General features: G+C 44.9%; 1 protein-coding gene and 1 long non-coding RNA gene across 3 annotated transcripts in view; one reads left to right on the top strand and one right to left on the bottom strand.

Annotated features, from left to right (window-relative positions):
- Positions 1-16,383, top strand: part of LOC135063555 (uncharacterized) — a 59,364-nt gene extending 42,981 nt beyond the window's left edge. Inside the window, exon 3 of the long non-coding RNA XR_010249888.1 lies at positions 15,955-16,383. This is a non-coding gene — a long non-coding RNA (uncharacterized LOC135063555). The remainder of the gene's footprint in view (positions 1-15,954) is intronic.
- Positions 1-16,491, bottom strand: part of SNX24 (sorting nexin 24) — a 328,330-nt gene that overhangs the window by 269,466 nt on the left and 42,373 nt on the right. The window lies entirely within an intron of this gene.

The raw sequence follows: 16,491 nt of genomic DNA, 5'->3' as shown, positions 1-16,491 counted from the left end.
TACCAGCATGCGGGAGAAAAACGAGCCCGCTGGTACCTGTAGTACTACTGGAAAAAAAATACCCAAATAAAAACAGGAGACACACACCTTGAGAGTAAAACTTTATTATACACCTGCCGACACACACATACTTACCTATGTTGACCCGCCGACTGCCACGTCTCCTGATCCGACGATCCGGGGTACCTGTGAATAAAATTATATCCAACTAGTCACCCCGGCCAGGGGTGACTAGTTGGATATTTAATGCCACGGCCGCAGGGCACTGTATAAAAGTGACCCCCGGCTATGGCATTATCTGTCCAGCTAGTGGAGCCCGATGCTGGTGTAAAAAATACGGGGGACCCCTACTCTTTTTGTCCCCCGTATTTCTTGCACCAGGCGCAGAGCCCGGTGCTGGTTTTAAAAATACGGGGGATCCCCTGTCCATTTTTCCCCCGGATTTTTAGAACCAGGACTGGCTCGAAGAGCCCGAGGCTGGTTATGCTTTGGAGGGGGGACCCCACGCCATTTTTTATCGGAATTTTACCATTTCATTTAAAAAAAAAAAATCATATTTTTAAAAATATATAAATAATACTTGTGCCTCCCAAAAAGACAAACCAAGTACCTAATCCCTTCTAATATAAATAGATATGCTATTACCATTAAAAAAAACACCCAAAAAAAAAATGTTTTAATTTTTTTTTATTAGATTCACCCACCAAAGTGTGGTGGATTGAAAATGACGAATTTACTGTCTAAAAGCACTGTTGTCGAATTTCCAAACTTCAATTGAATATACTTTTGTCGAATTGCCGCATTTGTCCCATTGCAGAAAAGTTGAATTTGACAAATGTCGAATTTCAAAAAGTCGAATTTTGAAAGTCCGTTTTTTTGACGGAAAGTACTGAATTGCATTGTCGATTTTTTTTTTTTTGGCGAAAAAGTCCCGTTTTTCGACAATTTCGGGAATTCGACCGCAATTGCATATACCCCTATATGTTACACTTTGTCTTGTCACTTGTCCATAGTTTAATATTTCACAGTTATAGGCTTTTTATGAAGAATCAATAAAAGTTATATTTTATATGTGCATTAATTTGTATCAGTGCGCCAGTATAAGACAAAGTCTTTTTTCTCGCTTTTGAACTTTTACTTATAACATACTGCAATGTAACTGTAAAAACTGGCACAAGACCTCAAAAACTCATCATTTTTCATACAGTGAGCTGAATGTAAAAATGAGTTCTAACAGAAAGACAAAACACAGTGCAAACTGCTGCCAACCTAACTTAAAGAGAAGTAAATATAGATATCTAGCATAATTCAATGATCATCCGCTGACTTATTTTTGAGTGGTCACTAGATGTTCTTTCCAGGTTTAATTTGTGCAATCTCTGCGTGGCGGACATCCTTTGCTTCCACAAACAATCAGAGTGTATTAAAATAACTGTACACTGATAATGCCACCAACATGACAAATTGCAGGCCAGGAGTCAGATACCAGAGGGCTCAGGAGCCAGGCCCATTTGCAAATAAATTATATTGTGTGGACCTGGCATGCCCAGTGCATGACAAACTGAAGCAATTTCAGTTTGTCGGAGGAGGCTGCTTAGATTCCTCTGATGCTGGCTTGGGTTTGTGTACTGTATTCTGCAGACTTCCAAGATTTGAATCACTGGGGGCTTAAAAGGGCTTCATTTGACAAGCCACAAATAATTACAGCACACTCTTTCTATTGTACTCTATTATTTTGCACACCTTATCTGCAGGCTTTGGGCACTTGTGAACAAGCAGGGTCGCTTACATTCTGACCACAGCAGCAACAAAACATTGCTCTTTTCCTGATATCATAAATAAAAGAAGGCCTAGTGGAGCCCACAACTATTTTATTAGGTGTACAGTAGTTCACTCTGTACCTTAACAGCGGAGTATAACAAGCGGGATCTGAAAGCCAAGCCCTCTGGAGTTTCAGGATGGAAAAATTATGAGGGCAAGTTCGTGATCTTTTCTACGCAAGCAAGACTCCTGGAATTGCTGCAAAAAACTCATTTGAAAAATGATGCACAAGTTGGAGACGTACAATGATCTGAACCATGTTCTTATATGTAATTTTAACGAATGGTAGTGAAAAATGTGTCCTCTAAAATATAGAAATAATAATCATTATCTTTCATTATCAAAAAAGATTTCAGCCAATTATTAGAGACAGATTTTTCTTGGCAAACCACAAAATAACACTAATTCATTGGTGTGCAACCGCTCGCACAAGTACCATGCAAAATTATCTTTGGTAACACCAGGACCCTACTGAGGGATGGCAGTTCCCCAACTGTACAATACAGGGAGGCGCCAAGTGCACTTACGCCTATTTTCCAGCTCCAACACTATATCTAGCACTAACTAACTTGGAATAATTGACAGCAATTTCCAATTTTAGTTTCTTACATCAGGGCTGATACATAGTGGAGCATATGCCTGGTGCAGAGCGGATCTTGAGTGTTCACACTGTGTATGCTCTGAAGCGGAACATGTGCAAGTACAGACGATGCAGAGTCTTAACATTTTAGTGGCATCTTCACTTGCAACTGATGGTTGACAGTCAATAGGTCGATACCATATGGACAACATACATTAAGATCGATAGGTTCAAAAGGTCAACATCAAGATTTAGAGTGGTTTTTACATATTTTCCATTGTCATGGCGACCTTACCCAATGTCTACCTCTTACCTGTCGACCTTTTGACCATGTCGACCTAATGTATGTTTACCATATGGGTAGAGCTAATGACTGTCTACCTAGACACTGGAGGGTGATTCTCCAGAAAGTGAACATAAAGTCCCATGCATCACACGCTTTTATTTTTATTTTTTTTACTTTTAAATTGCTCTGTTAAGAAATTGTTGTTATATGAAAACGTAATTGCTTAGTAGCAATGTCTTACTCTGTAACTTAAGACTCACTAAAATCTTGGTATTTTGGAGGAGTACGTCATTTGAATTTGTGTAGCTGTCCCGTGCATCACGGAGAATTGCCTTGTAGATCTTCCATACAACACCCGCAACTGATGGGGCGTAACCGGGTTGTAATGGAGCAGTCTCACGCAAGCAATATTCAGAAAAGGTGCATCTTCAGAACAGCAAGATGAGCAGAGTCGGCCGAAAGTGCAAGCATGCCTATTCTCAGATATACAATTTGCACTTAGCATATGGCTAGTGTACATGTGCTCAGATGATGATGATGAGTATTTATTTATTAACAGTTATTTATATAGCACACACATATTCCGCAGCGCTTTACAGAGAATATCTGGGTATTCACATCAGTCCCTGCCCCAGTAGAGCTTACAATCTCTATTCCCTATCACACTTACATGCACGCTAGGGTTAATTTGTAGGGAGCCAATTAACCTACCAGTATATTTTTGGATTGTGGGAGGAAACCGGAGTACCTGGAGGAAACCCACAGAAGCACAAGGAGAATATACAAACTCCAAACAGAACCATTGTGGGAATCAAACCCCTGACCTCAGTGCTGTGAGGCAGTAATGCTAATCATTACACAGTCTGTGCTGCCCCAAACCAAGTATCAAACCAAGCACAGGGATAAGGGCAGTTTGCTTGTGCATACAGTTATGCGCATAAGTTTCCATGGTATCCGGACTCCAGGTCGACAGCACAAAGGTCGACACACCTTAGGTCACCGCCAATTGGTCGACACACCTTAGGTCGACATGGACAAAAGGTCGACATGGACAAAAGGTCGACGTGAACAAGGTCGACATGGAAAAATGTCGACATGAGTTTTTCACGATTTTTTTCATTTTTTGAACCTTTTCATACTTAACGATCCACGTGGACTACGCTTGGAACGGTAAAGTGTGCCGAGCGAAGCGGTAGCGGAGTGAAGGCACCATGCCCGAAGCATGGCGAACGAAGCGAGCCATGCGAGGGGACGCGGTGCACTAATTGGGGTTCCCGGTCACACTACGAAGAAAACGACACCAAAAAAAACATTAAAAACTCATGTCGACCTTTTTCCATGTCGACCTTGTTCCTGTCGACCTTGTGTCCATGTCGACCTTTTGTCCATGTCGACCTAAGGTGTGTCGACCAATTGACGTCGACCTAAGGTGTGTCGACCTTTGTGCTGTCGACCCTCAGTCCCAGACCCAGTTTCCATACCCTAGCAGAATTTGTGATTTTCTGGCCATTTGTCAGAGAATATGAATGATAACTCACAAACTTTTCTTTCACTCATGGTTAGTGGTTGGGTGAAGCCATTTATTGTCAAACAACTGTGTTAACTCTTTTTAAATCATAATGACAACAAAAACTACCCAAATGACCCTGATCAAAAGTTTACATACCCTGGAGATTTTGACACAAACGGGTTTGAATGGCTACTAAAAAGGTAACCATCCTCACCTGTGATCTGTTTGCTTGTAATCAGTGTGTGTGTATAAAAGGTCAGTGAGTTTCTGGACTCCTGAAAGACCCTTGCATCTTTCATCCAGTGCTGTACTGACGTGTCTGGATTCTGAGTCATGGTGAAAGCAAAAGAATTGTCAAAGGATCTGCGGGAAAAGGTAATTGAACTGTATAAAACAGGAAAGGGATATAAAAAGATATCCAAGCAATTGAGAATGCCAATCAGCAGTGTTCAAACTCTAAGTGGAAAATGAGGGATTCTGTGGAAACCAAATCACGGTCAGGTAGACCAACAAAAATTTCAGCCACAACTGCCAGGAAAATTGTTCGGGATGCAAAGAAAAATCCACAAATAACTTCAGCTGAAATACAGGACTCTGAAAAAAAGTGGTGTGGTTGTTTCAAGATGCACAATAAGGAGGCATTTGAAGAAAAATGGGCTGCATGGTCGAGTCGCCAGAAGAAAGCCATTACTACGCAAATGCCACAAAGCATCCCGCTTACAATACTCCAAACAGCACAGAGACAAGCCTCAAAACTTCTGGAACAAAGTCATTTGGAGTGATGAGACCAAAATTTTACTTTTTGACCACAACCATAATGTCACAACTGAGGGCTGGTGCTGACTGTAGGAAGCCTCAGTTGTAGGGGCTGAGGAGTACTTAAACTTAGGAGGCAGGATAGGATTCCTGAACATGCGTGTACACTTGTAGTACCAGTGCCCGAAGGGGTGACCACGACAACCGGAGGATAAGTTTCAAAGGTTTTATTAAGTACACAGCTCACAGGTATATTAGCAATTGCAGTATGAAAGTCACAGACAATAAGTCACAGTTCCTTGGAGTGCAGTGAAAGTCTCTAGATGTGGTTTTAATAGGAGAAAGTCTTAAAGGACCTTGAGGATATATCCTTACCAACACCGGTGCACTGAGTGGTGACTTTGGGAACAGAAGCTGAAGACTGTGTAACTGCCGAGCTTTACCAGATGGGACTGGTCCAATGGATGAGCGGTGTTGATAGTGCTAGTGAGCACTAATGTAGCTAGGGAGCGGAGATATATACAGGTGATGCTTGAAAGCATATACAGAGGATGCTTGAGAGCATGTGTAGGTGATGCTTGGGAGGGGAGGCGGTCAAGATCCCGCCGGACGGAATCCCGGCGGTCGAAATACCGACACTGGAATCCCGACCGGCACAATCCCGACATATTCTCCTTCCCATAGAGGGAGAATATAATAGTGTGCCGAGCGTAGCGAGGCACCGTGCCCGCAGTGTGGCAAGGGGCTGCGTTCCGCTCGTCACCCCTGTCGGGATTGTGTGGTCGGGATTCCAGCGTCTGTATTTCGACCGCCGGGATCCCGTCCAGCGGGATTTAGTACTGATCCCCTTGGGAGCCTATGTAGAAGATGCTTAGGAGCATATACGGGTAATGCCTGGGAGCATATACAGGAGATGCTTGAGAGCGCAGATTACCAGGAAACAGAGACAGGACACCGTTGGGAGCTGGAGTGCTGGGAGCCGGTGTTAAGCAATCTGGCAAACGCAGGATGCAGTGTTGAGACACTGCGGAGTCAGGCTGCACCAGAGGGAGTAGAACTGGTGCGAGTCTCTAGTCGAGTTTGCAGGCAGGAACGACCCCAATCAGGATAGACTGGTATCACTGGGATGACAACTGCAGGCAGGAACGACCACAATCAGAAGAGACTGGTATCACTGAGATGACAACTGCAGGCAGGAACGACCACAATCAGGAGAGACTGGTATCACTGGGATGACAACTGAAGCACTGACAATCCTCCAGCACAGGAACAGGATATTTATACCTGCAGGTATGCAGGCATTGGCTAGGCAATTGGGCAGTGTTCTGCAGCGCTGTGGATTGGAGTAAACAGTAGCATGTGACCACAAGCAACATGGCTGCACCCATGTTACTACTTGGCGGGAAAATCAGCTTGGGAAGAAACATGTGGAAACAACAGCAATGGCGGCGGAGGCCGCGGCAGGCAGGAGATGCCACACGGATCCATTTGCACAGCCAGACCACAGGGACAGCGGCAGAGACTGCAGTGAGCAGAAGACGTCATACCCAGCTCTCTGCACACTGAGGGCACGGACCGGCTGCAGCAGTCGCGGCGGGATGAGAACGCCATTCAGGGACCTGACAAGTATACTGGGAGAGGACACTGTACCAGAGCTACGGGTTAACAGTGAAGCGATGCAAAATACATACATCAGCAACACAGCTGGGACCCGAGCCTGGAACGCAGAGCCAACCTCAGAAGACACTTGACGGGTAAGAAATGACCAATTACCCGAACCGTGACACATAAACGTTACATTTGGAGATGAGTCAACAAGGCCTATGATGAAAGGTACACCATTCCTACTGTGAAACACGGAGGTGGATCGCTGATGTTTTGGGGATGTGTGAGCTACAAAGGCACTGGAAACTTGGTCAAAATTGATGGCAAGATGAATGCAGCATGTTATCAGAAAATACTGGAGGAAAATTTGCACTCATCAGCCCGGAAGCTGCGCATGGGACGTACTTGGACGTTCCAACATGACAATGATCCAAAACACAAGGCCAAGTCGAACTGTCATTGACTACAGCAGAATAAAGTGAAGGTTCTGGAGTGGCCATCTCAGTCTCCTGACCTCAATATCATTGAGCCACTCTGGGGAGATCTCAAACGTGCAAGTTCATGCAAGACAGCCAAAGAATTTACAGGAACTGGAAGCTTTTTGCCAAGAAGAATGGGCAGCTTTACCATCTGAGAAAATAAAGAGCCTCATCCACAACTACCACAAAAGACTTCAAGCTGTCATTGATGTTAAAGGGGGCAATACACGGTATTAAGAACTGGGGTATGTAAACTTTTGATCAGGGTCATTTGGGTAGATTTTGTTGTCATTATGATTTAAAAAGAGTAAACACAGTTGTTTGACAATAAATGGCTTCACCCAACCACTAACCATGAGTGAAAGAAAAGTTTGTGAGTTATCATTCATATTCTCTGACAAATGGGCAGAAAATCACAAATTCTGCTAGGGTATGTAAAGTTATGAGCACAACTGTATGTACAACTATGTATATACTGTAGGCAAATTCCCATTTACAGAACAGGGATAGGGAAAATATCACCAATGGTGAGGAGATAGTTATTAAAATAATTTTTATTCACTGGCTCTTTAACACGTGAAAAGTGCCTACAAAACAGAAAATGGTTTTTCATTTGGTTCCTTATCTCAAATACACCCTATAGCAAAACTGGACAGACTGGTTTATCAAATCTTCAACATACTGTAGCTTCATAATTTTACAGCACAAGGTTGTTAACTACACTATAGGGACCCATTGGCTATATTTTAACACGTGTTCAAATGATTGTGCTTCAAAACCATTATACAAGGTATGTGATTTTCACTGGCAACCATTCTAAGAACATATTCGTATATAACAACTCATCACGTGTAAATCCAGATTCAATTTTATATAAATGTTGAACTTTTTCACAGATCATTAAGATACATAAAATAGTATTTTAATTACCTACCGGTAAATCCTTTTCTCGTAGACTGTAGAGGATACTGGGGTCCACATTAGTACCATGAGGTATACACTGGTCCACTAGGAGCCTTGGGTACTTTAAGAAATCAACAGTGTGAACTGGCTCCTCCCTCTATGCCCCTCCTACCAGACTCAGTCTAGAAACTGTGCCCGAGGAGACGGACATATCTTGAGAGAAAGGTTCAGAAAAAGATAGTGGTGAGATTCGAACCAGCACACACAAACAAGAAGAAAACCATGTTAACACAACATGAACATGAACAGCAACAGCTGATCCAACAATAATACTTAACCAAGTAACACTGCAGGAAAACACGAAGCACTGGACGGGCGCCCAGTATCCTCTACGTACTACGAGAAAAGGATTTACCGGTAGGTAATTAAAATCCTATTTTCTCTTACGTTCTAGAGGATACTGGGGTCCACATTAGTACCATGGGGATGTACCAAAGCTCCCAAACCGGGTGGGAGAGTGCTGAGGTTATTGCAGAAATGATTGACCAAACTGAAGGTCCTCAGAGGGGCCAAGGTATTGAACTTGTAGAACTTAGCAAACGTGTTTGAAACAGACCAAGTAGCTGCTCAGCAGAGCTGTAAAGCCGAGACACCCCGGGTAGCCACCCAGGAAGAACCCACCGACCGAGTAGAGTGGGCATGAACTGATTTAGGAACCAGCAAACCTGCCATAGAGTAAGCATGCTGGATAGTCAGCGTGATCCAGCGAGCAATAGACTGCTTAGAAGCAGGACACCCAATTTTCTTGGGATCAGAGCACAAACAGAGAGTCCAATTTTCTGTGACGAGCTGTACGTGTGACATAGATTCTCATAGCCCTCACAACATCCAGGGACTTTGAAGTAGAAGAGGTGTCAGTAAGCACCAGAACCACAATAGGTTGGTTGATGTGAAAGGCAGACACCACCTTTGGAAGAAATTGCTGACGAGTTCTGAGTTCAGCTCTATCTTAATGAAAAAACAAATAGGGCTTCTTGTGAGACAAGGCCCTCAATTCCAAAACACGCCGTGCCGAAGCCAAGGCCAATAGCGTGATGGTTTTCCATGTAAGAAACGTTACATCCACCTCCTGTAAAGGCTCAAACCAATCCGATTGCAAAAAATGCAACACCACGTTAAGGTCCCAAGGTGCTGTGGGAGGCACAAAGGGTGGTTAGATGTGCCGAACTCCTTCCAAGAAGGTCTGAAGCTCAGGAAGGGACGCCAACTGTTTCTGGAAGAAAATGGACAAGGCCGAAATCTGGACCTTTATGGAGCCCAGACGCAGACCCACATCCATACCAGACTGCAGAAAAAAGCAGAAGACGACCCAGCTGAAATTCTACCGTAGGAAATTATTTGTTCTCACACCAAGAGACGTATTTTCTTCAAATCCGGTAGTAATGTTTAGACGTTACCCCTTTCCTGGCTTGGATCACAGTAGGAATTACCTTGTCTGGGATCTCTTTCCAAGCTCGAATTTGACGCTCAACCTCCAAGCCATCAAACGTAGCCCCGGTAAGTCTTGATAGACGAATGGGCCCTGTTGTAGAAGATCCTCCCGAAGAGGCAGAGGCCACAGGTCCTCCAGAAGTAGTTCCAGTAGATCTGCATACCAAGCCCTTCTTGGCCAATCCGGAGCAATGAGAATCGCTTCAACTCTTTTCCTTTTTATTCTTTTCAGAATTCTTGGGATCAACGGAAGTGGTGGAAAGACATACACCATCTGGTAGACCCACGGAGTCACTAGAGCGTCCACCTCCACCGCCTGTGGGTCTCTTGACCTGGAGCAATACCGCTGGAGCTTCTTGTTGGGACGAGAGGCCATCATGTCGATCTGTGGAATTTCCCACCGACGTGTCAAGCACCCGAACACCTCCGGCTGAAGGCCCCACTCTCCCAGGTGGCGGTTGTGTCTGCTGAGGCAGTCTGCTTCCCAGTTGTCCACTGCCGGAATGAAGATTGCGGACAGCGCCACGGCGTGTCCCTCTGCCCAAAGGAGAATCCTTGTCACCTCCGACTTTGCTGCTCTGCTCTTCGTTCCGCCCTGTCTGTTTATGTACGTCACCGTCGTCACATTGTCCGACTGAACCTGGATGGCTCAATTTTGAAGATGAGATGCCTTCTGAAGGGCATTGTATATTGCCCTTAATTCCAACACGTTGATTGGAAGAATGGCTTCCTGACTTGTCCATCTTCCTTGGAAGCGGTCCCCTTGGGTGACTGCTCCCCACCCTCTGAGGCTTGCATCCATGGTTAGCAGAATTCAATTTTGAATCCCGAACCTTCGGCCCTCGGTCAGATGAGAAGTCTGTAGCCACCACAGAAGAGAAATCCTGGCTCTTGGGGACAGACGGATCCTCTGGTGCATGTGTAGATGCAATCCGGACCATTTGTCCAGAAGATCCAGCTGAAAGGGTCTTGTGTCTTCCGTACTGCAGTGCCTCGTAAGAGGCTACTATCTTTCCCAGGAGGCGAATGCGCAGATGTACCGATATCCGGGGTGGCCGTAGGACGTCCCTTACCATTGACTGAATTACCAATGCCTTTTCCAGAGGAAGGAATACCTTGTGTACCCACGTATCCAGTATCATCCCTAGGAACGGAAGCCTCAGTGTTGGTTCCAGGTGAGATTTTGGCAGATTCAGAATCCACCCGTGATCCTGGAGTAGTCGTGTGGAGAGAGCAATGCTGTGTAACAACCTATCCCTGGACGGTGCTGTTATCAGTAGATCGTCGAGGTACGGAATTATGGTGGTCATTCCGAGTTGATCGCTAGCTGCATTCGTTCGCTGTGCAGCGATGAGGCAAAAAAATGGCACTTCTGCGCATGCGGCGCAATGCGCACGCGCGACGTAAAAGTACAAAGAAAGATGTAGTTTCACACAAGGTGTAGCGAAGCTTTTCAGTCGCAGTGCTGGCCGCAGAGTGATTGACATGAAGTGGGCGTTTCTGGGTGTCAACTGACCGTTTTCAGGGAGTGTTCGAAAAAAATGCAGGCGTGCCAGGAAAAATGCAGGCGTAGCTGGCCGAACGCAGGGCGTGTTTGTGACGTCAAAACAGGAACTAAACAGTCTGAAGTGATCGCAAGCTAGGAGTAGGTTTGGTGCTACTCTCAAAATGCACAAAATAAATTTGTAGCCGCTCTGCGATTCTTTCGTTCGCACTTCTGCTAAGCTAACATACACTCCCAGTGGGAGGCGGCAAAGCGTTTGCACGGCTGCTAAAAACTGCTAGTGAGCGAACAACTCGGAATGACCACCTATGCTCACTGCCTGCTTGCGGAGGAGAAACATCTCCGCCATAACCTTGGTAAGCACACTTGGTGCCGTGGAGAGCCCAAAGGGCAGGGCCTGGAACTGGTAGTGACAGTCCTGCAATGCAAACTTTAGAGAAGCCTGATGAGGCGGCCAAATCGGAATATGAAGGTACGCATCCTTGATATCCAGACACACCAGGAATTCTCCCTCCACCAGACCTGAGATCAGCGCTCTCAGCGACTCCATCTTTAATTTGAACACCCATAAATATGGGTTTAGTGACTTGAGGTTTAAAATGGGTCTTACCGAACCATCTGGTTTCGGTACCAAACAGGTTGGAATAGAAACCCTTGTTTTGTAGGTGAAGTGGGACTGGAACAATGACCCGAGTCTGTACCAGTTTTTGAATTGCTGCTTGTAAGGTCATACTTGCTTCGGGTGAAGCTGGTAAGCCGGATTTGAAGAATCTCTGAGGTGGGAGTTCCTGAAACTCCAGTCTGTAGCCCTGGACAATAAGATCTTTTACCCATGGATCCAGGCATGAGGTGGTCCATACGTGACTGAAATATCGTAACCGAGCTCCCACCTGCCTGTTGACCAGGCAGTGCGGTCCACTATCATGCTGAAGGCTTTGCGGAAGCAGAACCGGAAGTCTGATCCTGTGAGACTGTATTTGCAGGTTTTCTGTGCTTACCTCTATTGCCCTTGAAGGCAGTAGAAGAGCCTTTAGCCTTAACTTTAAACTTTGCTGTCCGAAAGGACTGCAACGTTGGTGCAGAATAGGATTTCCTAGCCGAGGGAGCTGTGGAAAAAAGATATGTAGACTTACACACAGTAGCCTTGGATATCCACGTATCCAGTTCATCTCCAAAAAGGGCTACACCTGTAAAAAAGGTAGGCTTTCCACACCTTTCCTGGAATCTGCATCTGCAGTCCACTGGCGCAGCCAGAAGCCCCTACGTGCTGACACTGCCATGGCAGTAGTACACGCGTTGAGCAATCCAATCTCCTTTATGGCATCCACCATAAAGTTAGCAGAAACCTGTATATGCTGTAGGAGTAAAATAATCTGCCCCCTGGACAAGGAATCTAACCAGTCAATTAGATCACCAGACCATTTTGCAATGGCCCTAGTGATCCATGCACAAGCTATAGTGGGTCTTTGGGCCACCCCCGCCGCTGTGTACAGAGATTTGAGAATGGTCTCAATTTTGCAGTCTGCAGCATCCTTCAACGAAGCTGCCTCAGGAACCGGTAAAACAATCTTACGTGACAGCCTGGAAACTGACGCGTCCGCTATCGGCAGGCTTTCCCATTTTTTCCTGTCATCCTGAGGAAACGGGAAGGATGTAATCAACCGTTTTGGAATCTGAAACTACCTGTCAGGATTTACCCAAGTTGCTTCAAAAAGGGAATTTAATTCCTTGGAAGCAGGAAAAGTAGCAGAGGATTTCTTTTTTACATTAGAAAGGGATTCCTCCTCGTCAGGAATTTGCAAAACCTCTCTTATAGCTACAATCTGGGCCTGTATTCCCTGTGCTAAAGCTGAACCCCCCCCCCCCCCCCCCCCCCGGGACTGATACATCATCATCATGATTTGGGCCAGAGTACGCTTCTGTGGGTAAATAACAGGGATCGGAACGACCACTGAATCTCTATTCATCAGGTCATCTAAAGATTGCCTTAATTATTGAGTCTCCTTCTCATTTTGGGATAATTTATTTGAAATATCCCTTTTAATGAATCTAACCATATTGGTTCAGGTCCACTAGCCTGAGAATGTGTACTGTCCTGAGTAAACTGTAGTGATCCACCCCCCCCCCCCCCCCCCCGATAGAGAAAAGCACTCTGCTGTGCATGATACACAATCCTTTGACATGATAATGCAAAAGAACACACACCCACACAGTGAGGAATAGGTTAAAAGCACAGTTGACCCACACAGAGCCCTTCTAGGGAGACACAGAAATGGAGCCAGCCACACAGCGCCCTTATAGCTAAGGTATAGACCTAGTTGGGTCGGCACCATTAAATACCCTTAATAGGGTTTAGTATACCAAATTATTATCCCCCCCTTTGCTATGACCCCTTGGTACCACTGAGGTGCTTTGGAGTCCGCGTGGAGGAACTGCACTGTCCAGTCAGGCTGCCTGTGTAAGCTTGCAGAAAGGAAATGGCGCTGGTGAGCTGCTGGATCCGCTCATAGTGAAGGCCCCGCCCCCTTAATGGCGCACGGACTACCCGCTTTTATACTGGCTGAGGTAACTTGAATTAAAAGTGTTACAGTGGGTTAGAACCCCTGTAAATAGTGCCAGTCATGGGTAATAAGAATGGCTTCAGCCGCCCCTCACAGCGGTCACTGCAGTGTCCCTGAAGTCGCAGCGCAGCATGCATGCAGTGCTGCGCTCTACCCTCATGCCGCCATTACAGCCGGCGACCCGCTAACCGGGACGCAGGCCACCTACTCGCCACTCTTCAGTCTTCTGGCTCTGTATGCTCGCCGTGGTGGAGCTTATGAATAGGACCCTTAGGAGCTCAGTGTCCTGTCAGCGGGGAACGGGACCATTAACCCTAAGGAGGTTGGGCAGCCAGCCCCCCCCCCCCCCCCCCTCCCCCAAGTCCCATGAATCAGGTAGTCTGGTGCCAGCCAGAGCTGCCTGAAAAGAATAAAAAAAGAAAATAAATGCAGAAAACTCTTCAGAAGCTTCCCAAGTGTGACCGGCTCCTCCGGGCACATTTTCTAAACAGAGTCTGGTAGGAGGGGCATAGAGGGAGGAGCCAGTGCACACTATTGATTTCTTAAAGTGCCCAAGGCTCCTAGTGGACCCGTCTATACCCCATGGTGCTAATGTGGACCCCAGTAGCCTCTAGGACATAAGAGAAACAAACATTACTTGGTCTGAAATTAACTTGCTATTTACAAATAGTGTTCCTGCTTTGACAACTAACACGACGTGCGCCTTGTACTCCCTTAGACTGCTCATTACACGATAAATGCAAGCTAAACAGATGACCAATGTTATTTGCAAAATGAATTCTTTTCTGTTGAGACAACAGGGTCAGGGGTCATTATTGTCTTTAATTCAAACTAACAAGAAGACATGTTAATGTTCGTGATTAAGCAACTGGACTTAGGACAGATATTGACACACCGTGATCTTCCCCAGCTCTATGGCTGACCTTGCTTTTGCTGAAGCTCTATGCGGACACCTTGCCAATGGCAGTTAACGAGTACAGACACAAGCTACATTAGAGATCAGCAATCTTGAACATTCACAATGCTTTGTTTAATCGTCCATTCGTTTTTCTCCTCTGTCTTAGAGTTATTCTTACTCTCTCGGCAGCAATCTGCCTCACTCAGAACATGTCTTCTGCTCATCAACCTGACTTTAAAATGGTCCATTCTATGAATCAGGAATTAGGTGGCTGTTAATTTATCAGTAATAAAAAAAATTTACTTTCGGCCATACAGTTTTCAATGTTTAAGGAATTAAGTGCTAATTTACCATTATCCATCAAAAGAGATTTCACATACTTCTCTCTAAAAAGTAGACAAAATGCAACCTTTATGAAATAAATTGTATATTAATGGCAGAAATTCCACTAATATGATTGGAAACACTAGATCACGACTGTACATTATTTCCTAATGACCACACACTTCCCAGCATTACCGCACAACTGAGCTACTCCCAACTGTCACCAAAACCTGATCATAAAGCCACAGCAGTATCACTCCACAAGGGTAAACAACAGCATCACTCACAGAGACTACTCACAGGCAAGCAGCCTATCCCCGCCTCACCGCCAGCAGCACGTCCCCCGCCTCACCGCCAGCAGGCACGTCCCCCACCTCACCGCCAGCAGGCACGTCCCCCGCCTCACCGCCAGCAGCACGTCCCCCGCCTCACCGACAGCAGCACGTCCCCCGCCTCACTGACATACACCTTCCTGACAAATAGTTCAACAGTTTTACTCACTTACACTGTTATACAGTTTAATGTTTGTTTATTACAAATAATTCAAATTAAACAGCCTATTTTGAAAAAAATATTCCTCCTGTTCTGTATTTGTTTCACTCTATTTTGTCAAAACAGGGGCCATTTGATAAGAATGATATATCCAATCTTGGGTGTTTAGTCGTGCATATCAGAGCGAGGCTGCACACCCAAGAGTGGTATAGCCATTACATATACAGTGCTGGTGAAGAGGTGGCTCTTTCATACACAAATTCAAATGACAGGCTGTGTCCATGTTCAACGTTTCAGTTCCACTGGACTTTTAGGTTCTTGATAGAACTCCAGTGGGACTGAAACAAACATGGACACAGCCTATTTACATTTTTGTATGATAGCGCCTGTGAGTGCCACCTCTTCTCCATGCTTCTATGCTGGAAGTGGGGAGTGGCGGTATTATTTTTTTTACTCCGGAATGACAGGCAAAGTGGATAATTTGGGCATTGTAGATAGTGCCTGTAGCTTTTAAACCGAGGTGGGAAATTAAGAAAGTGTACCTACTTTGCATAAGCATTGTGTACCCTTACAAAAAGGATGTAAAAGGTTAGATCATTGTTAAATAATAGTTTAAAGGTTAGGTTTAAGATTATCATTAGGTTAATTAATATTAATAGGATTTTCTACTTTGCAAGAAGCACACTATCCTTTCAGCTTCTCTGTAATTATAGAAAATTCACTATTTAATTTTTTGTCTTGCAGAACACAGACTGGGCTGTGAGAATTGTGAGGTGGACTGAAAATGAATAATTTGAAACAAGGTATCTTTACTGGCTATAATACAATTGGCACTAGTAACAAGCCCTAGGCAAAGCAGGTAAGGCAGAACAGTTCCTACTTTGGCTTACACATCTGCCTAGCCTGCCTGATTTTCCGTACTATGTCAGACATTTGATGAACCGACTTATTAGAAGGGTGGAATCCTGTGACAGTACCACACTGAAAGTCACTGAGCTTTTCTACTGCGAATGTTTGAAAACGGAGACTGCATTGGTGTATACCTGCTTTTATGTACCTGTTAATTAGCAATGGTATAGCCAAACATCTTAATTCGAAGGAGTGTCCCCACCTACTTTTGGTCATGTTGCGTATTTAAATAAATGGTTTATGGAGGCTATTTAAAAAAAATAAAAAAAAAAACACAATTATTAGCACCTAGACAATTAGGATTGTCCTTTATTTTAAAGCACTGAGTAAAATGATGGCTAATTATAAACTTGGCAGAGCCAATAATGAAAT

This window comes from Pseudophryne corroboree, chromosome 1 (assembly GCF_028390025.1).
Source record: "Pseudophryne corroboree isolate aPseCor3 chromosome 1, aPseCor3.hap2, whole genome shotgun sequence".
Taxonomy (NCBI): Eukaryota; Metazoa; Chordata; class Amphibia; order Anura; family Myobatrachidae; genus Pseudophryne; species Pseudophryne corroboree.
This window is presented reverse-complemented; position numbering and strand designations above follow the sequence as displayed.